Genomic DNA, 26612 nt, shown 5'->3' on the forward strand with positions numbered 1-26612 from the left:
GGCAGCATTTACAAAAAAACAAAACCAAAAAACCAAGTAAACCAGTAAAAAGTTGCACCATCTGTTTTGGAGGTGCCATTTGCCTTTCCTTGATGACTATTGATGGAAGTATGGTCCTACCTTATACCACGGGTCCACCTGTTGTGTCAGCCTTGGCAAGCAGTGGCTCTCCAAGGCCTCAGGCATGGAAGGCTATGTTCTAGACTGCCATAGTTTCTGACATCCCTTTTAAACTGCAGGCACAGGTGGGTGCGGTGGGGTGTTGAGCCTAGGGCCCTCCTTGGGAGTGCAAAACAAGTGCTTTACTGACGAGCCCGGAAATCTGTCCTGGTTTAAAGAACAAGGGAAGAAGAAGAAGAAGAAGAAGAAGAAGAAGAAGAAGAAGAAGAAGAAGAAGAAGAGGAGGAGGAGTTTGGACTTGATATCCCGCTTTATCACTACCCGAAGGAGTCTCAAAGCAGCTAACATTCTCCTTTCCCTTCCTCCCCCACAACAAACACTCTGCGAGGTGAGTGGGGCTGAGAGACTTCAGAGAAGTGTGACTAGCCCAGGGTCACCCAGCAGCTGCATGTAGAGGAGCGGAGACGCGAACCCGGTTCCCCAGATTATGAGTCTATCGCTCCTAACCACTACACCACACTGGCTCTCAGTGGTGTGGAAGGGCACCTGTGGATTCCAGGGCAGTTGTGGCAGGGGGAAAGGCGAGCCCAGCGCAGCTTGGGAGAGCGAAAGCAACTAGCAAGAGAGAGCGGCCTCCCTGGTGTGGCAGATGCGATGGCTTCAGGACAAACAGCCACTTAAGAGACGACACTAGTTTGCAAAGTGAGGGGAGAGAATGTGGTCCCTGGTCCCCAGCAGCCTCTGAGAAACAACAGCAGCTTTGGGAAGAGAGGGGCACCAGGAGGGGGAATAGGGATTATGGAGCACTACAAGGGGTGTTGTTTTTTTGTCCAGCGAAGAAGAATTCCACTGTGCTGCCCTGTCAAGGGAGGAGAGGGGGCTGGCACTGGCAGCAGCAGGGTGGGACAAGGGGAGGGCTGTTATAACTGGTGTTGGCTTGTTGGCAGTCCTCCTGCAGGCAGAATTGTCTGGCTCCTGGCTGCTGCAGACGTTTGCAAGGGCAGGAGGGGACCACCTGTGCCAACGCTGTAGCTAGGTAGGTAGAATGGGCAGTGCCAGGGGATGGGGTGGTTTGGGACGGGTGTTTTATTTGTTTTAGATATATATTTCATTCCCAACTTTCTGTCTCACTTCTGAATGACCAAAGGCAGTCACACACAAAAATTAAAACAATTCTATAATGTTAAAGGCACCACTTTGCTGGTGTCAGCACAACACAGGCAATGCAGGGCACAGGTGGGCGTTGTCATGCCTGGGAGAGGGATTGATTGAGATGCTCAAGCCTAGCCCTGCTGTTTATTTACTCCAGTGACATACCCCTGAGAAGGAGGGGAGGGGAAATGGCTGGTGCTTTGAACGCTGGACTCACCCACAGCATGCAGAGAGAGCACGAAAAAGTGGTCTCTGTGAGAAGGCTGTCAAAAAAGTCACATCCTACTAAGCGAAAGAATGAAAGATCATTACCCGCCTTCTTTCTCTTCCCCCCTCCCCAATTTGCTCCCCTACAACCTCACAAGGTCTATGACAGCAGTGTCTCGCACTGAATGCAACTGACTTGTAGAAAGGACTCTATGAATTGAAAACAAAGATGTTGTAGGTACCCTTGTTAACTATGAAAATCATTGAACAGAAATATTTTTTTTAGGTGACATGCTAGCTAGAGAGAGTCATAAACCCCCTCCCCCAACTCTCTCTGTCTCTGTCTTTCTCTTTTTATAAATTTGGGAACAATGACTCCAAGCCCAATAGTGTCAGCCGCAATGGGTCATCCCCGACACATTCTGGTCCACCCTGAAATGTATTTGGGTGGTGTGAGGGCTCCCTCACATATGACAGAAATATAGGAAATCTGCATGTACTGCCATGTGCATGTTTGCCATGCTGAACAGTGTGTACATGTGGTGAAAAGGCTGCATCTCAAGTGATGTTGAGCATGCCAATCCCTTTGTAGAAATGATGATAGCAGAGGCAATCAGCAAAAAGTGTTGGTGCTGGTGGCGTAAAATCCAAATTCCCTATCCCGGTGGTACTCCCAAATTTTCTACCTGGAGCAGTCTGCCTCACTCTTCCTGATGGGGTGCATTATGATCCCCAAGTCCTCCTTTCTCCTGCTTTCTGCTGTTCAAATGAAGAATTCCTAACACCAGCACCATCAGATGCATTGTGGGGCTTCAAGGCTCAAAACCTGGTCAGAAAATCCATCCATTCATTGACTCGTTCAGGGTTGTTGTTTTTTCAAAAAAGTGAAGTCAGTGTGACAACCAGCTATTTAAACAGTAAATATCAAACTGCAAACCGATAAACTAAAAGACAAACAACAGCAAAAGAGAATAATCGAATGAAAATAAAAGTCCCAGAACAATAAAAAAAAGATGCAATCAATAAAACAGGGAAACAACCCTCATCCCAGCAGCAAAACAGCAGTAAATGCTGCTTAATCCACCACAGGAACACAGGAATCTGCCATACTGAGTCAGACAATTGTGTTCAGCGACTGACTGAACCTGGCAACTTTTGCATGCAAAATTCTCCTTCCTCAAACTTGCAAAATATATATATATTAATATTAAAGCCGCTTCTGAAGGACTTCTTGAAAAACTGGTTCTTTTGCCTGATGCTGAAAGTGCTTGGTGTTGGGCCAAGCTAGACTCTATGGGGAGGGCATTCCATAAATTTGGTATCACCACTGAAAAGGCCCTGCTCCTATTACGCACCTTCAGTCAGCAGGGGCACACAGAGCAGGACCTCAGATGCTGAATATTGTGTACAGGAAGGGTGAGCTTTAATATCAATAATACTACTAAAATAGGTAAAATTTGCACAGGCAATTTTATGTGTTATGAGTGCTCTGCATACATACTCTCAATAATCACTGCAACAACCATGTAAAGTAGGCCAGTATTATTATTCCCTGTCTTGCAGATGTGGGGTTTGGGTTGAATAGTACTGGCTCACCTAAATCCAACCAGTGAGTATGTGGCTGTGCTGAGGTTTGTTTTGTTTTTTAAAATAACTATTAGGAACTTGCCAGCTGCTAGTCAGGATGTACGCTGCCTACAAGAGCTCTATAAGTCAGTGGGCTAAAGGAAATCCCACCCCCCACTGTTCTAAACCTTGTTTCTCTACATCAAGGAGGGAAATTTTTGGTGGCATTTTGCATTGGTGACATATTACTTCTACCTTCGTTGGTTTCCTATTTGTTTCTGGACCTCATTTATATCAACTTTATAGTGTTGATGTTAGTATTAAGAGTCCTAAATGGACCAGGACTCATTTACATTAGGGACTGTCTATCTACTTCCTTATGAACCTGCCTAGCAATTAAGGTCAAGGATGGAAATCTTGTAGATATGTGAAATCACATCGGTGTGTGTATTCTCCATGGTAGTGGGTACCAATTTATGAAATGTTCTCATTAGAATTCTAACAAACCTAGAGGATATATTTCCTGACCATAGAAGAGGTACTCAAAATGAAGTCAAGGTACTCAGTAATTAAAATATATTCCTTTACCGTGTATGTGTGTGTTTAAAAATGACTTTACAAGGATAATCTAATTGGCCAGTGAGATGTACAAATATCAATCATAATGTTAATATTATGGCTTATTTTTGTATGTCTTGTGTGGCCAACAAGTTTATCCTTGTAAAGTCATTTTTAGTATTATATATATCTCTGGTACAGAAATATATTTTATTGATTTAGTACCTTGACGTCATTTTCTGCGCTCACTAGTAATCTGTTGTAGGTCTTCAGGTATCTTATAAGGACATTTCTGTTTCAGCAGGCTTGGTTGGCTACTGTGATTTTAAATCTGCTATTTTTATAGATTTTGTATTTCCTGATTGAGTTGCTGTTATTTTATTAGACTTTTATGCTGCTATCAATTATAGCAAATCTATTGAAAAGTAACTATATTGATTCTTCATTTTTGTGTTTTAAATTTTGTACACTGCCTTATGTTTTTTTCAGGAAAATGATTGATAATAACAATAATAATAATATAAAAATATTAGAAGTAGGGGAAGTAATAGCTGGTGTTTGATGCCTTTATGATGATGATAATCTACATCACCATTCTTCCAGCTACTAACTCATCGCTGTTCTTGAGCACTACGCCCATAGCATTTGAGTCGCACATCAATTTGACAACTCCTACTTTGCCACTCTGGTTTGTCCATGAGATAATTTCAAGTCAAACAAAAAATACGATGATTATTGGGTGTGTGTTTTTTCTACAGTAAAGTGCTTTGCATTCTGTCTTCGTTCACCACCCGATGAAGTAGGACACTTCCACTCCCCCACATTTTGTAAGTCAGTAACCAGAGACAGTGACTTCTCTAACACGATCTAGGGAACCATGTGGCATCAACACAAATGCTGCCATATCTTCCACACACATTGCCATGCGGCAACCCATATGAGATAACCTACCGCATACATTGCCAGCTGTGTTCTTGCCATTGGTTGCCTCTACCACCCATACAAGTTGTCCAAACAGGTGCTAGAGACAGACAAAACTAATGGCTGAACAGCAACTGATTTCTGTTCATGGTCACATAAGTACCTCTGCTTCAAAAACCCACGAATGTCAAATTTCAGTGTGTGTCTCCCTCATTTTAAAGCGGCCCATAGCATTTCAGAATTACTGAGTACCACCCCACAATAGTTTAACCCAGATGTTTTTAACCTTTTTGACTCCACGGCTCCCTTGACCAACTGCCTTCTTCCTGTGGTGCACCTGTGGGGCTCAGGAGCCCAGTTCTGACACCTCTTGCCTGCAGAGCTGGCAACCTCTCACACTTCTCTGAACACCCTCCCTTGTGGAGTGTTTCCTCGGCCTCCTCCCCTCTCCTTGGGAGTCCTCTGGGCAGCCGCTACTGCTGCCCCTGATCTCTGAGCTGCCCCCTGGCCAGCCCCAGAGGCACCATTCACCTTCACAGCTTGTAGCCAGGGCTGCTGCAACAAACAGCTGTGCAAGCCTTTGGGAGGCAGACACATGCAAGAGGGCATCAGAGGAGGGAGGGAAGGAAAGAGGGACAGAGGCCAGTGTTGCCCACGGCGTCCCTGACCATCATTCAAGGCACCCCAGGGTGCCACAGCACACTGGTTGAAAACCACTGGTTTAACCTAATACGGGATGACATGGGCAGTTTATATTCTAGATTCAGAAGTGCCTTGACCATGAGATAAGGGGAGTCACCCACTTCTGGCCAAGCTGCATTGGAACGAATGGAAACTGCCAGGCTGAGTGGGAGCTTGAACCTGGAACTGGTCCTGAAAATTGCTAATCGGTGAGGCTAGCACAGGGTGGCTTCTCAGAGGGCTTGTGCCCTATGTTAGTTAATAATAATAATAATAATAATAATAATAATAATAATAATAATAATTTATACCCCGCCCTCCCCGGCCAGAGCCAGGCTCAGGGCAGCTAACACCAGTAAAATTACAATAAAAACATAATTGGGGGGGGGGAACCAATTTAAAATACAGGTTAAAATGCAATTTAAAATGCAGCCTCATTTTAAAAGTAGCCCATGGATCAAAACCGTAAGGGGAGGGAAAACATAAGGGTCAGACTGAGTCCAAACCAAAGGGCAGGCGGAACAGCTCTGTCTTGCAGGCCCTGCGGAAAGATGTCAAGTCCCACAGGACCCTAGTCTCTTGTGACAGAGTGTTCCACCAAGTCGGGGCGAGTTAGCAGGAATACCATTTGGATTCCCAGTCTGGCATTATGTACATATTAGCAGCTTAAAACACAACGAGGTCAGTGCAGTTGCACATTGTTGTACACACTAGAAAGGGAACATAGATGCCTTTACCTGATGCACATTACCTGCTTGGTCTCCCCGCCCCCAGGCTCCTATTCATGAAGCCGCCACCTGCACATGCGCAATGCGGTATTTCTTAAGGTATTTCCCAAGAAGCTACAAGATAGCTACGCATCGTGGGCAGTGTTGTGTGCACACAGATTCAAAAGCCAGTGCCGGGCGTGCACTGGAGCTAGAGAAAATGGTAATGTGTACACAGCCTCAGGCATCAAATTGTCTTAGGCTGGTGCGAACGTACAGTCTGTGAAAGTTCTCCCCGCTACAGGACTCATTGTGAAACTTACGCTTGTTGTCAAACGTTGGACTTTCTTTGAGCCAGTGCCAAACCGAAACAGAGCGTCAGCTCCCATGCCAAATAGCAGTTTGCGGCTGTGGGGGTGGGGCTCCATTAGGATCGCTGCCCCGATGGAAAATGTCAAACCCTTCTCTCCCCACATGCTGCAGCCCCAGTCTTGAACAGGGAGGCCAACAGCTGCTGTTTGCAGTGAAAAATAGATACATGAAATGTTAAACAATATGCTCAGTAAATTAATAGTAACAGTAGTAGTAGTAGTAATTTTAACAATAAATTACCTGCCCTTCACCAGCAGAACTGAGGGTGGTTTACAGCCAGGGCCATCTTTACCCAGGGGTGCAAGGGATGCGGGACACCCGGGCACCAAATTTTTGGGGGGGCAAATGTATACCTACTGTATACTGGTCCCTCTTGATCAGCGGCAGTGAAAAGGAATGGATCAAAAGCCCCTGCCCCCCTCCTCAACACCTTTGAGTTCGCCCCCCCAAAGGGGTTGGCTAAACAAAATTTGGGGGTTGGCTAAACAAAATTTGGGGGTTGGCTAAACAAAATTTGGGGGTGCTGGGCGGATCTTTGCACCCCAGTGGTGCATATGCTAAAGACGGCCCTGTTTCCAACCATTTAAAATTCAGTATTAAGAAGGATAAAACAAATTACAGTCACAGGAATAGGGTGGGTCTTGAAGGCATACATCTCAGATGTCAAAGCCAGGGTAGAGAAGTGAGCCCTCAGCATTCGCCAAAAACTGTACAGTGAAAATGCCAGGCGTACCTCTAACAGGTAGTTTGGACAGCTGATCTACATCCATGCTGAAAACCTAGGGGCTGACTGTGTACCTGTTTGTTCTTCCTGTGGCTATACACTCTCTGGCACAAAAGGTGACATAGATAGTGCCATTTACCTCCTTTTACTTCATAACAATCTCTTGCGCATCTGTGCAAAACTGCAGCATAATTTCACCGCAAGTGTGGTGACATTGCACCATTGCTATTCTCTTAAATCATTAAAAAAAAAAATCCCCCCCATATGCCGCAAAAGACCCTCTGAAACCCTAGGGTGGCAGGTGTGCATAACTTCTTGGTGCATTCCCAGGGCAGCCCAGTTTCTCCAGTTTAATTCAAAGGTATGTGGACACTGTGGATGTATGTAAACCCACATGGAGTGTATTAGGGAGCAGACAAAATATAGATGATCAAGTAAATTGTAAACAATTGGAGCCAGCTGCACCAAAAGGAAGAGAAGCCACCTGTCGGGTGAAAAGGCCCAAAGTATTGAAATAGTTAGCAATGGGAACTGGAGATGAAAAATATGACGTGATCATCGTTCGGTGCAAAAAAACCAAGTAGGTATTACTTGTAGCACCACACCGAACCATTATCCGCATACACATACAAAACACCGCTGTGTACACACAATTTTAAAAAATTACAGAGATGCCAGAGTAAATATTAACTGTTTGCAGATAGATAAAATAAAAATGCTTTTAAAATAGAATGTTTTCATGCTGTTTTCAGAGAATTTGAACATTTGCAGGTCCCTTTATTTAATAAGTATTTTAAATTCTTGATCAACTTAATTCTAAACTGAGCAACTTTCAAAACATGAATTTCCTTCCTTTCTGTTTGAGATTGCACTCTAAGCAAGGTATTGCTTTAGCACGCAATGCTATTTGCAAATGTAGTTGCCGGCACAAGGAGTTTGACAGGGAGCGCTTTGAAGAAAGCTGGCCCAGCCTTCTCTTGCGCCTTTAACAGGGATTTATCTGCAGAGATCAGCCCATAAAGCATTTCATGGCATGGAGATAAGCATGTCCACCTGCAAATGTGCGGCACAGAGATCAAAACAGCGCTGAGGTAGCAGCTTTCAAAAGCTGACAACCAAACTCCAAGGGCGATGGTCTGCTTGTTTGGTGCTGCTATCTATTCTGTGCCACCCGCAATTATCCCGCAAGTCGTTTTTGACTAACAGTGATGCACATAAAGATTGGCACAGTCCAAATGTGGCTAAAGTATGTCAGGTATATTAATTCAGCAACCTGTCACTGATAAAACATTGCTAGAGGAAGCAGCTGTCTGGAAGGGGTGTCAGAATTTGCAGATGTTCAGGTGCAGTTATGCTCCTTACAAATGCGACTCAAATGACGGTGCTTGGAGGAAGAGAGATTTTTCTCACTCTCACAATTCACATCTGTGTGTATGTGCACATGGGTAAATACGTAGCATTTTCACTTTTCTGAATGTGTATGGCAAATGCAGTATGGCAAGTATATCAAAGAGATATAGAAGTACAGGCCTCCTCAGGATTGAGAGGAGAATCTTCATTAGCAGATCCTCCAAGAGTCCCTATTTTCTAGGGTCATCCCTGATTTGGAGAAGCCGTCCCGGTTTCTGAGGTGGCATCTACACACATATAAAAAACGCTGTGAAAATGCTTTTTTAAAAAAAGTTCTGAAAAATATATACTGAATTTGCCATAGCTCACCATTGCCATCTAGTGTCACATTTGTATATTGCACTTTACAACACATTTAAATCATTTTATTTGCAGCAGTATAGCTGAGTCCTGATTTCATCCAGGAATGTCCCACTTTTCCTTAGGATGTCCCTATTTTCATTGGAGAAAAGTTGGAGGGTATGTTATCCGACCCCCGAACTGTCTGAAAGCAATCCTTTATAGTTTTAAAAAAAAAAGTTTAATGTTTTATTATGTTTTAATATATGTTGGAAGTGCTCCAGAGTGGCTGGAGCAACCCAGTAAGATGTGTGGGGTAAAAATAGTAAAATTATTACTATGGAATGGGACGTCCCTATTTTCATCAGAGAAATGTTAGAGGGCGTGCATTGGCTGTTAATGTATCTTCCCTGATAATGCAGAAAGTGGTGTGGGAGGCTTCGGTTGCCTCAGGCACTTCTCTCCCCACCTCCAAAATTGGAAGCGAACCACCAGCCAAGGGAGGAAAAATACCCCAAGCAATTGGAGGGGTGGGATTAACCCCCCCCCCAATTTATGACCTCTTTTGAAGTTAACATTACACACTCCCCACCCTTTAACAGCCATTGTATGTATGTCAATTCACAACCTTCCACTTTTAAACATACAGCTGGAGGCAGACATGTGAACAAGCATGGTTGCACCATCAAATAGTTATGGGTGCTGGGAATTATAGCTCTTTGAGAGGTAAACTATAGTTTTCAGAGGGAAATAACACGCTTTCAATATTTGGTGTGTACACAGATCTGCTCTCACAAGCAGATGAGGTAGCAAACCTCTGTTTGGGCTGTCTCATGGGGTGTGTGTCACATAACCGAACTATCCGTATAGATATATAGATATAGCACTGTACATAGAAAACTGGTTGTCAGGAATAAGAGTTCAATCCTTCTTCACTTGAAAGGTTGGGGAAGCAGAACACAAAGAGGGGCAGGAGAAGACATGTGCTGCGAGGGGCAGGCAGGAAAGGACCAAATTTGGGGGGCAAGAAGAGGTGGGAAGGGAAGTCTGAATGGAGATGGAGGGTAAAGGAGCTAATTGGGCAGAAAAGGAGGGAGGTGAAAGATGGAGAAAACTCTCTCTCTCTCTCTCTCTCTCTCTCTCTCTCACACACACACACACACACACACACACATACACAGGACTGTTTGCTCTTGTGTAGGTGGTTTGGGAGGGGATGCAGCCAACGTTTCACTCACTGATCCAAATAGTTTAACTTACTCATATTCCATGCTGACTCCTTTCCCGAAGCACAGTGTTAACACATAAAAGTACACCGTACAATATCCAATTAAAAAGTCATAAATAGGATCTGTGTAATGATTTTAATCTATTTTCTTAATACCCAAAAAAGGGCTGACCAAATAAAACTAGTGGTGGATTTATAAGGCATTAATAATAACAACATTTGGAAGGAAATTTCATGTTACAAAGACAGTTCCCACTTCTGTACGGCTTTATCACAAAAGCCTTCCCACTTGTTAGGGAGGGACACTGGGGGTGCGCTCGTGTTAATGCCATTTCTAAAGGATCCCAGAGCAGGCGATGGATGTGGAATCATGCTTGATATGTCATATAGCAAGGTATAGAGATTTCCAGTTCCCTTTTGCTACCTGAAAAGGATGAATAACATGGAAAGTTCTATCCTGCTCGATTGTTTAGATTATAATCCACACATATCGCCTTCATTTGTCTGATACTGGTAATCTTTTTTCTGTCTTCCAGAGACAAGCCTCCTATGTTTGGGGCTTTGCTGATGATGCTGTCCCACCATTTTTGATAAATCAGACATCTTGTTGATGCATATTCAGTGCTGAGATTTTTTAAGGGAAATTTAAAGTTTCCTGCTTTTCTCAGTGGTGGCTATCTAGTCTTTTACATGTTGTGTATGTTTGGATTATTAATGTATTCGGATGACTTTGGGTGATTTTATGATTTTGTTGTTTAAACTTCTGCCAATAAAAGCCAATAACAACAATAATAACAATAACTACAACAGTGCCACTAATAATAATAATTAAAACATCCTCCTCAAATTTGGAAAAGGAGTTATTTCTTTAATTTGGGGGGAAATCAAAAAATTTCCTTGACCACCACAGAGCCGAACACCAAATGTAGAGCCTGCCATGCAAAAGTTGTCCCCAACTAGTATTAGAGAAACTTCAGAACTAGGCTGCTTATTAATTTGATTATAACTTACATTTATTAATTGCCTGTTAACACTAGTTTCCAAAATGAAATAGGTGATTGTGTAGCAGGAAGATTGTGTGGCAGGATTTGGTATATTATGTCATTTTACAATCTAGCATAAGGTGACACCATTATATGATATATTGTGAACAAACCATGGACGCAGTAGTACCTGAGCTATATATTTCGCTTATTTAAAACCTTGTAATTGTGGCAGTAATTGTCCTGTTAATATACAGAGAAACAGAAATGGGTGCAGAAATCAGGGATAGTGTTTTCCTTAATAATGGAATGGGGACACCAGCTCCTGCCCCACTACTTAAAGTGGTGTCTAAACTTTTTTCTAAGAGGGCCAGATTTGATGAAGTGGGGGCCCGTGAGGGCCGACCAAAGCTGTTGACCTTTTTTTAGGAGCTTTTTTTTAATGGTTGAAGTTATTGAGCTTTTTTTAGGATTTAAGTTGTCGAGGGTTTTTTAAAGGATTTTACCCCAGGAAATAAAACTGCCACAGAGGCCAGAGATTAAACCGACCGGCGGGCCAGATTAGGCCCCAGAAACAGACTTTGGACAGCCCACTTAGACCCCCTTCTCTGCTTTTCCAGAATATGGAAGAGAACCCAGGAGTCCTGGTGTCAGCTTCGCCTCATTCCACTGCACTCCCCCCCCCCACCTGCCCTTTCTCTTTCACTTGCTTTCACTCTGAAGATCGGCTTTTCTTGTTTCGTCTGCTCTGCTGCCTGCTAGCACTCGCCCCGTTCCCCACAGAAAGCCTATCCAGGAGGGGGTGGGGGTGGGCATGTTGGCATGGGTAGAAGGGAAGGGGGTGCCACAAGGAGACTGGCAAAGCTGCCAGCCAGGGGCAGACTGGGTCATGGCTGTTGGCACCGAGTCTCTGCCTTCTCTGTGTGAGCTGCATTAGTGATAGAAACGCAATGCCCCCTTCGGACAATAAAAGTGTTCTCTCCCCCAACCCAATCGCCCCCTAATCTGATGCCAGGGCTTTGGAGATGAAGTTCCCATCGCTGGAAGAAAACAGATGCCACCTCCTATTCAGCAGGCTGGTATAGAGCACAACAATGGCCCAGCACACAGCCTGTGCCAACTGAGGGGGGCACCCTATTGAGCTTGCCTCTCCCCAAATAACAGCTGCACAGAGACGGCTTAGGAGAGGAAACCGCTGCCAAGCCATCCCTACCCAGGGGCATGGGGTGGGGAAGGGGATGTGCCTTCTTTAAGGAGAGTGCCCAGGGCAGACAATTGCCCTCCTCCTCGGCTGCGGGGATTTCACAGGTTTACGCGCGCCTCTCGGGCGTCACCATGGCACCTTCTTGGCACACTCTGCCCATGCAAGACAGAGCCGGCGTTGCCATGGCACCAGCGGGCACCTCGTCAATCGAGGCTTTGTTCAAAGTTCTACCCCTTGAAACTGGAATTTCAGGACATGAGAGGCGGCTGAGGGGAGATCCCTGAGCCCAATATAGCCCCCACCCCTGCCAGGACTCCAGACATCCAACCCCCCCACCCACCCGCCAATATCTCCAGTCTGTCAGACCTCTTTCTGCTCTAAAGGCCTAGCTCTGTCCCCGCTCAATAGCCTCCTCAGCAAAGAGACACTCAGAGACATTTTGGCAGAACAATCTGCCTTCTCTACCCCTTCCCAGCAATGGCAAATAATAATAATAATAATAATAAAATCTAACCCACAATTCCCTGTACTTTAATGGCACCCCAAAATCTGCTACCGAATGGAGCCATGGCCTAACTGCAACGAGGCTTGCCGCTCAGCCCTTTCCTGAGGATTTCTCCCTCAAATTTCCCATTGTCACAGGGACCACAGAGGCATCATTCACTGGCAGTGTCTGTGTTTGTGCAGTAAGGGGCCTGGGTTACAGTGGGGCAGGTGCTTGCACCTTGAATCGTGTGCAGGTGTTGCTTATGCATCCCCTCCAAGCATCCCAGTTTTCCAGGGACAGACCCAGAATTACAGACGCCATCCTGGTTTCTGCTCTGATGCCCGATTGCCCCGTCCACAACTTGGAGAACAATTAAAAGTGGTGTGTGTGTGTGTGTGTGTGTGTGTGTGTGTGGAAAATGGAGTCCTGTTTATACTGAAAATAAAATACCTGCACCAAATGAAGGATACAGCGAAGCTGGCATACAAAGTCCTTCCTATAATTTCGAAGGCAAAGGTAACCTATCCACTTTAAATTCTTCAATTGCAATGCTTCCTGAGCCAGCCATTTTTTAAGGAAACGTGTAGAGTGTTTATTCCTTTATTGGAAAATGGAGCCTGACCCTGTCTACTCAGAAGTAAGTCCTACTGTATTCAATGGAACTTACTCCCAGGTAACTGGGTAAAGACTGTGCGTCCTTACATTGCAATCCTAAGCATTTTTACTCAGAACTAACTCTCGCTGAATTAAATAGGATTTACTCTCTGGTATGTCCCTGATCATTTTCACAGTTTCGATTGATTGATTGATTGATTGATTGATTGATTTAATATACCGTCCTATACCCTGGGCTCTCAGGGCAGTTCACAGAATAAAATCAAGATATAAAACCCACCTTTTTCTCTGACAAGGACTCAAAGCAGCTCACAGCTAGCATTTTATTTCATTCCATTTATCTATTGAAAGCGTTGTACATTTGCTTGTACATTTTTTCCTTACAACATTCCTGTGAGGGAGGTTAGACTGAGAGGTTGTAATTGCCTCAAGGTGACAGATGTGTGAGGCAAGATCAAACACGGGAAAAGCTTCCTGATGTAGAAGAGAATGTCCCTATATTCATTTGAGAAATGTTGGAGGGTGTGGGGTCAGGATGGGGTATTGCATAGGAAGAGTGACCATTTTTCAGAGAGGGGAAGGAGGGTACGCTTATAGGACAAGCCAGGTCTGCTGAACTTCCCCTCTTCTGCACAATTATTCATGGTGACGGAGGAGCCTTGTCCTCTCTTTCACCTGTGGCTGCCTCAGAACAAGCAACCCCAATGGGGAGAGAGAGGAAAGGAAGGCCTACTAATCTGAGAAAAGAGGGTGCCTCTTGAGTCCAGAGGTATAAATGGCTGCCTGCTGGAGCGGAGGCCACAGAAGCATCTCAAAAGCACAACTCTGTTTAGCAGGGGTGGGGAAGCTCTTTTTGAGCCTGGAGAGCCACATTGTCTAGTGAGCAACCTTGTGGGGGCCATATGCCATGGGTAGGCAAACCAAGGCCCGGATCCGGCCCAGTCGCCTTCTAAATCCAGGCAGCGGACGGTCCGGGAATCAGCGTGTTTTTACATGAGTAGAATGTGTCATTTTATTTAAAATGCATCTCTGGGTTATTTGTGGGGCCTGCCTGGTGTTTTTACGCGAGCAGAATGTGTGCTTTTATTTAAAATACATCTCTGAGTTATTTGTGGGGCATAGGAATTTAGTCCGGCCCCACCACAAGGTCTGACCAGCCCCCTGCTGAAAAAGTTTGCTGACCCCTGCCATATGCCAATGGTGAGTGGGGTCACAGGCAAAACTGGGGAGGGCAAAGAATGTGACTCTTACTTTTGCACAGTAGGCTGAATTCCAGCCACACACATACACAGACACACACACACACACACACACACACACACACACACCACACATCAGTGGTTACTACACCCACATATCTCTCCATACTACATCCAGGCCAGCAAGATGCTTTCTTGCAGATTGAAGGCACATTGCAGCCAGGCAAAAGCCCCTGGGAAAAACACAAAGGCTGGCTTATGCAGAGTGTGGACAAGAGGTAGGCCTGGGGGCACAGGTGCTGGGGCCCCGGGTGCCATGGCTCCCACAATATGTTGAATGAGGGTGCAGGGCACCCATAAAGTGCAGTGAGACGGCATCATCATGCCCGCCCACCCCCAGAGTGGTGACAACACTATGTCAGTGCGCCCTGCTACGTGCGCAAGTGACGTCATCTCGCTGGGGGCTTGATGACGTAGTAGTGTGCACACCACGAAGGGTGTAATGACATAGTACGCACGCCTCACAACATGCATGTGCACCCTGGAGATAGTGTGCAGCCCCAGGCAGCTGCATTTGTGGGGTGCAAGCCGGCGCCACTGCCCAGGGGCTAGATAGAGGCGCCTGCTTGAAGCATGAGGTTCCCCCCACATTATTCTCCACAGGATAAGGAATAAAAGAGCTGTAAGGTTATTGTAGCCCCTTCCAGCCCAGCCCAAAGACAAAGCAATCTGCTCACCAACCTCCCTTTCCACTGAAGTAAAGTCAAGTTTTACTTTCCTTAATCAACGAAGAAGCTCCATGGTGTCTGACAAGGAGTGGTTTTTCGGACTGCTTCATGTATAAAAAAAATTTTCTTCATGAAGACAACTGCTAGGAATGAAAAGTAGTATATAATCACGTTCGTCGTCAGGTATGAAAGACATACAAGTATATCTTGGGCTAGGATTTCGCTGCCTCAGCTTTTGACCTCTGCAATTGCAGCAAAAGAGATTCAGGTAGGTAGGCGTGTTGGTCTGACGCAGTCAAAGTATATTAAAAAAATTAAAAAATTGTCCAGTAGCACCTCAGAGACCGACTAAGTTTGTTCTTGGTATAAGCTTTCGTGTGCATGCGCACGAAAGCTTATACCAAGAACAAATTTAGTCGGTCTCTAAGGTGCTACTGGACATTTTAAAAATAATTTATATAAAGCAAAAGAGATATTCATGGCAGCATCACATATGTTGCTGCATACAAGCAGGTGCATTTTTCTTTAAGGTTAGTTCTGTGTAGGGAAAGGGCCATGTGAGACATACTTTTTAAATGTAAAGATTTAGTTTTTTTAATACAGAGAAATAACTCCCATCAAGATCCCTCACCCACTCACAACTTCCTAAAATGACCCCTTCCCCACACAACATTACCTGTTTATCAGCAGCCAGCAAAATGATGCTTTGTTAACAAAACCCCCTCTCATATTTTCTTTCTCAGCTTTCAAAATAGGAGCCTAATTCATGATTCGTGTAGGCTACCGCTTTCCGATTTGTAATGAAAGGTCTAGACTCACCATTCGTTTCTCAAGTACAAATACAGGGTTGTGTGGTGTCATGCCGTGGTTTTTTGTGTTCTTTGCTTTTGTGTGTTCTCTGGACTCTAAACAGTGGCTAATCTTAACTATGGATAACAAAAACAAGCCCGCTTCATAAACTATGGTTTGAAAAAGAGCTTGATTCCAACAATACCTTGTTAAGATTAACCTTAGTTTGTCTGGGCTTAGATGGAATCAAAAGCTGTGGTTAATCTAAAATGGGAGTGAAACCTTCCAAAGCCTTTTTGCACCAGCAAAAAAAAGGGAGAGTACAAGCTCTCATAATGTCGAACTATGGCATAGTGCTACATTTGAAACGGCCAAACATGTATAACTTGAGTACTTTGGAAAAGTTGTCCATATGCAATTACTATCAACAGTACTCTGTGATCAACAATAATCGTAAGAGTACATTTTACCTGAAGAGCCTATTGAGCAAAGACTGGTGTTGCTAAACAATTATTCAGGAATATGAATCTGAGTCCTTTGGACTAGAGTATCTCCAAATAGCCATATGTCAGTATTTATCTATATTTTAAAAGAAGGGATTTGAAAGTTCTCCAACTTTATACTATAAACTGCCCTGTGGTCCTCAGATGAAGGGTGTATATAAATTTAATTTAAATTAATAAAAATAACTCATATTAATGGTCCTTCTAATGTCCCTACTAAGTATTTCTAATGTGAACTCACCCATGACTTTAAAGTTTTTTATACAGAAGGTATTTTGTCCCTTAGAAGAGTCCACAGATACAACCAAGATATTTTTATTCAAAATGGATTCCCTAAGGATTAATCATCATCTTATCATCACAGATCTTAAGTAGAAAAATAATAGTAGTAGTTATTTCACAGTAGAGGCTACACCCTCGGAAAAGTTCAGCCCCAATGCTAAAAACATGCCTCACAATTGTAGATAATTTTCATTATCTTATTTTTATATGAAGTTTCCTGAAGGAAAATTAAATTAGCCTTTAGTTTTCCCATAGCTTAGCCATTGTTCCCCCCCTCTCAAATTATGGTGGTTTTTTATCACTGTTATTATCTTTCTAAATATCTGTATATATAAAAACAAGAGACAAGTTTCCTTGTAAACATATTCAACTATATATTATTCCTTTACAATAGAAAATGAGGCTTGAAGCTGCTTTAGCTTTACATATATATAAAGATGCTTATCCTCTGTCATTTGATTGTTTTAAAAGAAAAAAACAGGTTTTGTGAAATTATTTTAAATACACTAAGCTAATTGGAATGTCGCCGTAATTAAAAGGCATTCACCCAATCAAAAATTATGCTCTGTAGAAAAATTTAGGCTATCAATTCAAAAGCTACACAATTGTTGAATTAAAAATATCAACATTTACAATGTATCATATACAGAGTGGAAAATTAATGAGGAATATAAAATTACATGTGTTAAACCAGTCAGTGGTATACTAATTATTATTTTTTTAAAAATGAGTAAATTAGAAAGAAAAAAAATTAGAAGAATACTGGCAATTCACATGCGAGCAAAAATGGAAAGCAATATTTGAATCTAAATATACCCTTTTGACACTTTTGAGGAAAAAATGCTGATATTCTTGCTTCTGCAATAATCATATCCATTCTTTGAGGCACAGCTGTCTACAGAGTTACGGGGTGCAGATTATTATAGCCAGTGCCTTTTTCTGGGGGACGCATACCCCTAAACATTTTGTGAAACTAAGTTGGGCCTCATTGAGGGGCAGTATTTCAATATAAGTAGGAAAATGAGAGTACCCCTAAACATTTATTTTTTTTTAGGAAAAAAAGCACTGGTTATAGCACCTTGAAGCTGCTTCTGCTACCAGGGAAGGTCTGATGTAAAATGTTGCCTGCAATGTTTCCCCTCCTTTCTTGGGTCCTCCATGACTCTCCCCCTGGTCTGAGCTTCAGGGGCAAATAGCTGTTTCGAGGTCTGTGTGTGCAGGTTGCGAGGGAGGTGATTTTCAGCAGGAAAATGGCACAGGAGAATTTTTTTTTTTAATTAATCCGGACGCCGCATGGTCCTAGTCCTCATCAGGTGCACCCACATATCGTTCATCTAAATAGGAGAGAACCTCCACCGCAGGAGCCAAAGATATGGCTTAGGTTACACTACTTTGGCCCCTGAGACGATGCCTACATGCAAACATACGTGACCAAACCCTTGTGGCCTTCGGCACTCCCACCCCCCATTCAAAGAAAACCACATTAGGAGGGGATGCTTAACCCTTTCCCACCTGCTGCTTCTCCATTTCACATTGCCCTCTCCCAAAGCAGCTTTATCAGTGCGGTGGGGAAAGGGGAGCTGTGGCTGTTCAGTTACACACATTTGCGTACAATACTTAGTGGGCTAGCAAGAGCTGTGCTAGAACTGAGAGCGTCCAGCTCAGCCTTAATGCCTGTATTTATCTGTAGTTACCTACAGAAGCCTCTTTCTTGTCTCTCCTCCGTTCTCTTTGTCTCCCCCGTGGCAAAAGTTACTGTATTTTTTGCTCTATAAGACTCACTTTTTCCCTCCTAAAAAGTAAGGGGAAATGTGTGTGTGTGTTATGGAGCGAATGCAGGCTGCGCAGCTATCCCAGAAGCCAGAACAGCAAGAGGGATTGCTGCTTTCACTGCGCAGCGATCCCTCTTGCTGTTCTGGCTTCTGAGATTCAGAATATTTTTTTTCTTGTTTTCCTCATCCAAAAACTAGAATCATAGAACTAGGTGCATCTTGTGGTCTGGTGCGTCTTATAGAGAGAAAAATACGGTAGATTGTAAGCTTGTGGGAGCAGGGAATCTTCCCTTTTGCTTGTTTGTTAGTCAATATTAGGTTCTGTGGGGCACAGTGCTGGTGTGAAATAAACCAGGCACATTGCGAGCTGCTTAAAGGACTCAGGCGCACAGGCCGATGGCACCAATCTGCCTACACCTGGGCAAATTAAAATCGTGGGTGACTGGGGTATTCTTGGCACTCCGTTTGACAGTGTGTCCCAGTCTTCCTGTATATAATGCTTTAAAAAATATTATTAAAAGGAGGGTGGGGGAACAGGGCGAACAGGGCTGTAGGTGAAAGGAAACCACTCTGTTCGTAAAGCAAAGTGTGACATTGCCTTCACGATACAGAAAAGATGTTTCATATAGAGCCAGAATGCACTGATGAATGGTGAGGTCATGGTGAGTTCTGTCCCGAAATAAGAGATTTGAGAGCCTCTCTCTGTGTTTTCGGGGGGGGGGGGAGAGAAAGGGATGCCCCAACCGCCGCTAAACCACGCAGCTATTCACAAATGTTCTTGTTTAAAAATAGGAAGTACAGTGACTGTCTCCAGCTTGTCTGTTCACTGTTTTTATGTCCTCTAACTCCCAGTTTTCTTTACTTCTTTACTTCTTTCCTTTAACGGTTATTTTTAAAAATGGGAAGCACATAGCCAAGAAGGATGTTTAAAAATAAAAATGTAAAGGCTCCTAAAATGACAGGAGGGCAGGTTAGAGAGTGGGAGGGAGTGATGCTGCTTTTTGTACAGAAAATAATCGTCCTCATCATCTCACAATCGAGATGCACAGCAGGGAGGCAGATAGCCACCTAGGATGTTAACTGTACAATTTTTTATTTTTTATCTAAAGGAAATATGCGGCAACATTGAGTTGTATAATGACGGCAACATGGCTATGAAGAGCAGTCACGGGAGCACCAGATCAAAGTGTTCATATCCCAAAACGCACAGCCTATCTAGTAAAAAAGTGACACCCCCATAATAGAAGCAGGAAGAGAAGTATCAAAGTGGCCAACATGCATAGCTGTCAACTTTTCCCTTTTCTTGTGAGGAATACTATTCGGAATAAGGGAATTTCCCTTTAAAAAAGGGAACAGTGGACAGCTATGCCAACATGGCACTTTTACTGGAAACATGCTGGCTGATGCTTTAAAAAGGAACTTCTTTATTTATTCCCCACCCCACCCTTAAACTAATATAGGAAGAATCCAGTAATTTTAACATAAAGAGTGAGGTCTTCAACAAGTAAGACCACTGAGTAGCAATAACATGGTAAGAAAAAGTAGAAGGAAATTGGAGGTGAGGGCCCTGTCTGGCTCCCACAATTGTGATCAGATTATTAATTGACAGGGCTGACCTATTTCATTGCCTGAGGTGAAAGACCAGGTTGTGCCTCCACACTCATATTCCACATATGGCTCCACAGAAGCCAACTGGACTGGGAGCTGAAATGGACTTGGATGCTGGCAAGACAACACCTCCTACAGGTAAACAGGTTATCTTAGGAGGTACAACACAGCTCTGTTCTCCAGCATCTCCCTGCAGTGTCTGCCACCTGAAGCAACTGCCTAATGGTAGGGCTGGCCCTGTTTTCGGTGAATGTTATATGAGTGGAACAAAGAGCTACCCACCCACAATGCAAGTATTGTTAATGAGTCTCCAGCAGCACGCATCAGGGTCAGCCTACAATGTATTGTTGCCTAAGATGGAGCAGCAAATGGCAGTATCTCATTCCCCAGTAAAGGTGCATAATAACCGAGAGGTTGCTCGAGTTTCACTCACTTTCTGTCTCTCTTTCATCCTGGTGTACTGTATATAGCAGGGGTCAGCAAACGTTTTCAGCAGGGGGCCGGTCCACTGTCCCTCAGACCTTGTGGGGGGCTAGACTATATTTTGGAGAGAAAAAAGAACGAATTCCTATGCCCCACAAATAACCCAGAGATGCATTTTAAATAAAAGCACACATTCTACTCATGTAAAAACACGCTGATTCCTGGACTGTCCGCGAGCCAGATATAGAAGGCAATTAGGCCAGATCCGGCCCCCGGCCTTAGTTTGCCTACCCATGGTATATAGTGTTAAGTTTTAGTTACCGTAAGTTGTAAATTTGTTAAGTCTGCTGCAACTGGATTTCTTACGGACAGTGCCAATCTTGAATGTATTGGATTTGTAACCATTATGCTCATTTGCCTTCAGTAGCAGTAAAGCTCTGCTGGATGAAATATTGCCTCTGGTCTATTTTTGGGAATCCTGCAACATGTTTAAGTTTTTACTCTGCTAACTATACATTGGAATCTACTCTGGATCAATATTGAGTAGACTTTCAATGACAGTTTTGGTACCCAGGGGAGAAAACCCCACAGGTGCCTTTCTCTGGCAGTATTAACAATAATAACAGAAATAATATATATCTTTTGCCCTTTCACGACACCCAAGATCAGCTGCACGAGACAAAGTTACGACTGGGTGGCAGTGAGTAGCAGTCACTGGTGAGATGGGAGCTAAGAGCAGCCTGTAGTCGAGCCGGAAGAAAAAGCCAGAGTCAGGAGACTGAGTCAAGGAGCAAGCCGCAAGTTAGGGCCAAAGAATGCCGGAATGCACTGAAGCTCAGGAAAACCTTGTTGCGTGGCGAGTTCCTGCCCCCACCAGTGGAAATAATGACACATGACACAATTTTTAAGGTTAATGGGCTAAATAAGGCCACAACCTTATTGGTTACAGGTGATGACGTGATCAGTCATAAGGTCTTGCGAATATACCCCTTAAATGCATCAGACTTCCACCATCCCAAGTCCTTTATCCTTTCAGCTGAGAGTCCCAAATGCACTGCGTGGTGGCGGCCCCAATATGAAAGGAGTGAGCCGCAAATTCAGCTGGGGGGAGACCACAGGCAGCAATCGCCCTTCGTATAACACACGTGAATTGATGCATGTGAACAGATGGCAGGTGGCAAAAGAAGGAGATCCCCGGCCGCATCCTGCCTTAAATAGGGCAGGCCATGCCCCCTAAGCCAGCCGATTGGCTGGCCAGGGGATGACATGGCCAATCACGCAGGGGCTGGTTCCAGCTGCTGTTCGCGTGTTGGGGCCGTGACGCCCGTGACCCCATCTCCTCCGTAGGGCGGAAGTGGCTTTACTTAAGCAAGGCTCAGCTGGAACAGGAAACCCTTTATGCTCTTTCCTACACAGAAGCAGAGACATCACCTTGCCAACAAAGGTCCGTATAGTAAAAGCTATGGTTTTCCCAGTAGTGATGTATGGAAGTGAGAGCTGGGCCATAAAGAAGGCTGATCACCGAAGAATTGATGCTTTTGAATTATGGTGCTGATGGAGACTCTTGAGAGTCCCATGGACTGCAAGAAGATCAAACCTCTCCATTCTGAAGGAAATCAGCCCTGAGTGCTCATGGGAAGGACAGATCCTGAAGCTGAGGCTCCAAGACTTTGGCCACCTCATGAGAAGAGAAGACTCCCTGGAAAAGACCCTGATGTTGGGAAAGATGGAGGGCACAAGGAGAAGGAGAGACAAAGGATGAGATGGTTGGATAGTGTTCTCGAAGCTACCAGCATGAGTTTGACCAAACTGCGGGAGGCAGTGGAAGACAGGAGTGCCTGGCGTGCTCTGGTCCATGGGGTCACGAAGAGTCGGATACGACTAAACGACTAAACAACAACAACAACACAGAAGGATCCAAAGATCTCACTCTGTGTGGGCAGAGTTAGTCCAGGGCCTGAAGGTGTTTTGCTGTGAAGCTGCCACCCATAAGTTGCATGCCCCACCTCACGAGGAGCTCCAAACCGATCTGTCAACTTCTGGCACGGAGCCAGCCTTGCTGCCCTTGTAGCAGTTGCTCAGTAGGGTGAGGTTTCCCCTCTAGGGCATGGGATACTAGGGAAACTCTATAGTATGAGGCAAGGCAAATTAAAAACCTCCTTCATGCGGAAGGCGCAGTTTCTTCAGGGAATATTATTGGTACCACTCAATGAGAAGCTGGGAAGGATGGTATTTAGTTTGAGTGCAATATGCGATGCCGTACATCCCTGAGGGTGCAGACAAAGTGTGAGGGGGTGAATATTAATTTTAATTATATTTACTTCCCTGAAGAGCCTGAACACCCGTGGCTTCCATCTATCAAGGTCCATTTATATTCGTGAAACAACTGAGTCAGCATGTGAATCATGGGAGTTGGGGGGGCTCTTTAATGAAAGCCACCCCAATTGCTCTGTTCTAGCCAAACCCAGTAAACAATGGTGGGTAAAGGGGCCATTATAAAATTAAGGGGAATCAGAATCCCTTTGCCCCCCCCCCCACAGGCATTATAGTGAATCCAGGTTCATTTTGACCAAGTGGAAGTAGTCCTTAGGAACTTTAATATCAAAGTAATTCTAAAAATGAATATCCCAGAAGAAAACTGGGATAGAACAAATAATAATAATGCTTAATAATAATTTATTTGTAGATGCCTAGATATGATCACATGACAGGTGGCATACACATATTTTAAAATAAATGAATAATGTTGTTGTTGTTTTTATTCAATTAACTGTTCCCACGAGCGGAAGCCCATGCAAGGCTAACCTTGTTGGCATCGCACCATCTCTTGAAGACATTCTTGTTTACACGAGAATTCCCCTGATCTCTTGGCTTGAACCCACTGTTTTAAAATGCTTTAATCTGCTATTTTAAATCTTTAAATTGTTTTTTAATGGCTAGTTTTATGGTACATTTTATTTGTGAATGTTAAATTTAATGTTATGATGAAATTGGTTTATTGTGTACACAGAAACCATCTTGGCAATTAAGTGGTATATAAATAAATATACATACATACGTGCATACATAATTTTATTTGTATGCTGCCTTTCCACAGTTCAAAACTTGCTCAAGGCTGCTCACAACGTGCAAAAAAGCATAACTGCAAGTTACAAAAGTAGTCGTAAGCAATAAATAAAACATCAGAAAATACACAGGCAAATGGAATGATTTCTGCATAAATCACAAGGTCTAAAATATACAAAAAGCCAACAGCAACATTCCCCCCCCCCCAACAAAACCCCAAAACAATACCCCAGCCCAAGTGTCTGTTCAACAGCCTCAGCTTTTGTAGCTGGAGTCAGTCTAGGCCCCACATTCCCAAGCCAGGTGGAAAAGGCTGCAAAGCAGGGAACAGGTCTTCCAGGGCTCACAGCCAATATATCCATTAATAACGTTATTATTAAATAACAACAATAACAACAACAGCAGCAGCAATAATAATAATGCACCATTTTTAGTTGTATTAACCTTAAAAGTATTTGGGAGTTTCCTTTTCACAGAACATCTTTCTTCTTTATTTGGCAGTTCGGTTCATTTTTGAGGTTGATTAGTCAAGATTTCTCAGTTCATTATTCATGACTCTGCAGTTTGTAATGTGTGACTTAGCAATGTGTTATTTTGAAACTTCCACACAGCTATGCCTGCTATAAAGGCTGACAGCTTTTCAATTTAGATGTCAGAGTAACAGGTTAAAATGGCAAAGTCACAGATTACAAAGTGCAAAGCTATAAAAGAACAAAGAGAAATATAACAAAACCCCTTTGTGTTATTCTAATGGGGTCTTCGCAAACGTGGCGAGAACAACTTCACATTCACGTATTGCAGCTTTGTGGGATGCAGATTTATATTTCCCTTCCTGTTCTAATTGATGTAAACAATTGTTGTGTATTAACAAAGATCAAATAGACCAATGAAAAAAATAAAACCTTAGCCATAAACCAAGCTAAATGAACAAATAAGAAGGAAAGTAGCTACAAATATCATGTACAGCAAACTTGTATTTTATGTGCATTGACTGTATGTGACATACCCACCAACATTTCTCTGATGAAAATAGGGATGTAAATAATAATAATAATAATAATAATAATAATAATAATAATAATGCCCTGCCCATCTGACTCTGGGCACCTTTCAACAAATAGAAAAACATAATAAAACATTAAACATTTAAAAGCTTCCCTATACAGGACTGCCTTCAGGTCTCTTCTAAAGGTTGTCTAGTTACTTATCTTCTTGGCTCAGGGGTCACAGAACTCCATATCCCCCATATGAAAATCGGGACACCCTAAGGAAAAGCGGGACATTCCGGGATCAAATCAGAAACTGGGACGGCTTTTGTAAATCTGGGACCAGTGGCGTAGCGTGGGTTGTCAGCACCCGGGGCAAGGCAAGTAATTTGCGCCCCCTAACCCGTGGATTTGCGCCCCCTAACCCGTGGATTTGCGCCCCCTAACCCATGGATTTGCCCTAACCCCAGATGTTGCGCCCGGTGCGGCCCGCCCCCCCTGCACCCCCCACGCTACGCCACTGTCTGGGACTGCCCCTGGAAAATAGGGACACTTGGAGAGTCTGATGTTGTGATTTCAGCCACAGCGGCTGAAGGCAGGCTAGCGAGGGCAAGGATTAGAGGTGGGTGCAAGGTGGAAACCCTAAGCAGATCAGGCACAAAAAAGAGCTTACACTCTCAGCCTTTTTCCCTGGGCAAATCCCACGTGGAGCACCTTGAGAGCAGGGCACCTTTAGCCAGTGGTGTAGCGGATCTGGGAATGGTGTGGATGCTTTTATGAGATCCCACGGGAAATCCGACTTCCCGCAAGATCTCACAAGAACCACCCCACCATTCCCAGAGCCATTGCACTCTGCGCAGACACTGAAGTAGGACTGGTCTAGAAAGAAAGGCCAAGATATTTAAAGCTATTTTCATGCCAGGTCAACTGATTCTCCCCATTACGGGCTGCCTTATAGATGGCAGGCTAGCTATCTGCAAGGTGGCTCCAAAGGTAATTTTGGTTCTGTGCAATTTCCATGTATACATGTAACCCTTGGAACCGAAATTTCGTTGTATGATGCAAGTTGCTTGCAACTTAATAAACGAAGGTAATTTCCAGATGGCTTGTCCAATTTCAGACCCATCAATATAAACCAAATATTGTCGACCAAATATGGTCAACCAGCCATTAAAAAAAGAACAAAGTATTAAAAAATAAATAGAAACCCACAGCCTCAGGAGAACAAAGCTGACAAGTTAGTAGCTAACGATCGCAGCAGGTCTAAGTGACTTTGCAACATTCAGATATAATGCTACCTGTTTGGTAGTTGCTTTGTTAGACCCTTCAAGGAAGATACTCAAAAGGGGGTTCTGTATTTCCCCCTTTGTTCATGAAGAATGGATTCTAATAAGGCTTAAGGAGACCTTTATTCATAAAATTCATTCACATCCAGGGCAGTCTTAAACATACGCGGCGCCGGGTTGCAGTCCCAGGCGCTCAGGAGGGTGGAGCTAGCCGGCTGCCTCAGCATCTCGCTGGCTCGGTTACCCCCAAGCCCACAGCGCAGAGCCAACGGGCAGGCTGTTCCCTGGACTCAACTCTCAGGCCCCGGACTCTCGGCCTGGTGCCCTGAGAGTCCGGCGCCAGGGTGCCCCTCACCCCTAGTGCCTATGGGTAAGACGGCCCTGTTCATATCCTTAGCATATTTCCTTTCTCCTCCTTCTCAGCTGCTGGGTCCTGCTCAGGACAAACTCCCTAAACGTCAACTCACGATCAAGAGAATACAAAAGGGTCTCTGATTATATCGCCCTCCAAAATGTCTGGGAGCAAAGCGTTCCAGAAAAGTAAATCCTAATGTCCTGCCAGACAAACATATCGCAAACTGGCTGGAACTCCAGGGAGGACCACTTGTGATAGTGCATAACCCCCCACCAACATCCCTCTGATGAAAAAGGGCCATTTCTCACTCCCACACAACTGACCCTCCTCGACCCCCATTTCTTGCTCCCCACCCCAAGCATTTCCTATCAGAAGAAGGGTGCTTGCCACTAAACTCTACA

The 26612-nt window shown here is 44.1% G+C and overlaps 1 long non-coding RNA gene across 2 annotated transcripts in view; it reads left to right on the forward strand.

Moving 5' to 3' along the window:
- The first annotated feature begins 1072 nt into the window (after positions 1-1072).
- The window catches only part of LOC310753043, a 34024-nt gene continuing 8484 nt past the window's right edge, over positions 1073-26612 (forward strand). For both annotated transcript variants that reach the window (XR_014543104.1, XR_014543105.1), the window contains exon 1: positions 1073-1156. This is a non-coding gene — a long non-coding RNA (uncharacterized lncRNA). The remainder of the gene's footprint in view (positions 1157-26612) is intronic.

This window comes from Podarcis filfolensis (genome assembly GCF_964270895.1).
Source record: "Podarcis filfolensis genome assembly, chromosome: 17".
Classification (NCBI taxonomy): domain Eukaryota; kingdom Metazoa; phylum Chordata; class Lepidosauria; order Squamata; family Lacertidae; genus Podarcis; species Podarcis filfolensis.